This window comes from Galeopterus variegatus, unplaced genomic scaffold (genome assembly GCF_000696425.1).
Source record: "Galeopterus variegatus unplaced genomic scaffold, G_variegatus-3.0.2 Scaffold2403, whole genome shotgun sequence".
Taxonomy (NCBI): domain Eukaryota; kingdom Metazoa; phylum Chordata; class Mammalia; order Dermoptera; family Cynocephalidae; genus Galeopterus; species Galeopterus variegatus.
In genome coordinates, this window is record NW_007728514.1 from 298465 (window position 1) to 299809 (window position 1345).

The following is a 1345-nucleotide window of genomic DNA, read 5'->3' on the forward strand; positions in this document are numbered from 1 at the left end:
TGTGGCATGAGCTTCTCTCATGGAGAAGGCTGGCTGTGTCCTCAGCCTTCCTGATGCTTTGAGACAGCTCCCCAAAGTGGTTACCTTGATTCACACTCCTTCCAAAAGTGCAAAGGGATCCCTTTTAATCTTTATGTTCCCCTCAGCACTTGACACAGTCAGACTTAACTTGTTGCCTGTTTTAGAGGAGTCTCATTGCTGTTTTAATTTGAATTTCTCTGACAGGGAGTAAAAGACTTTTTTGGCATGTATTTTTTTTTTCTTTTAAGTGCTGTTTATTTCCTTTCATTTTTTCTATGAAAAAATGTTTTTCCCTTTTCTTATTGATTTGTCAGAGTGAATGTATGTGTGTATTCATACATACACATGTATAGCTATGTCAATCTATATGTCTATGAATATACACATATAGATGAATACATATATATCCATATCTTGGAAGCTCATTCATTTATTTAATCCAATTTCAGTTCAAATGGTATTTTCACAATGAGGCTTTCTTTGGCCATTTTCCAGGATACTGTCCAATCTACCCCTTGCTTTAATTGTTGCACTGGACTTCCTACCATGTTCAATTGTATTTGTGTTTGCTTGTTATGTGTCCTTAGCCTCTGAGATGTAAGACTCAGGGNGAACTATAAATATAAAAACAACTATATTGATATCATAAGATGTATTGCTCAAAATAGTTCCATCTTTATCTCTGCTCAGACTTTCTGTTTGTTTAGAGTACTTTTGTGAGTACTAGTCTCAGTAAGAAAAGTAATCCTGAGATATTGCATATCTGTTTTTCTATTTTATTTAAATGTGTGTGTGTGTGTGTTCTTTGTCTTTTATTCTCACCCCCAGTAAAATGGATTCAGGATGCTTGGATCACATCCCTTTCCCTGCCATGGTCTGTAAATATTAACTGTTTTCTGGATCCATATTGTGATGAGTTTGCTTTTCAGGTAACACGCCCTTTGTGTGTGGAAGCTGCTAAGGTTTTCTGTGTACCTTTCTGATTAAGGAATTTCACCGGAATTGTCTTTGCTTCCTTACCCCTCATTGCTTTTTTCTATTTCTCCCCTTAAGATAATCCTCCCATTTGTCTTTCCAGATTATCAGTGTAGTTTATCAGCAGTGACTGAGCACTTTTTAACTTCCCCTGTTGGTTTTTAAATTTTACCAGCATCATTCCCAAATTCCGAAAGTCTCTCTTTTTAAAAACAGTTTCTAATTTCATCTTCTTGGGGGTCACACGATTTTTCATCTGTGCCCTCTTTTGTCTTTCCTGCTATAGTCTCCTCAGTAAAGGTGATTGTTCTTTTCTCTCCTTTTTGAATGAGTTACTGATTTCCTTTAA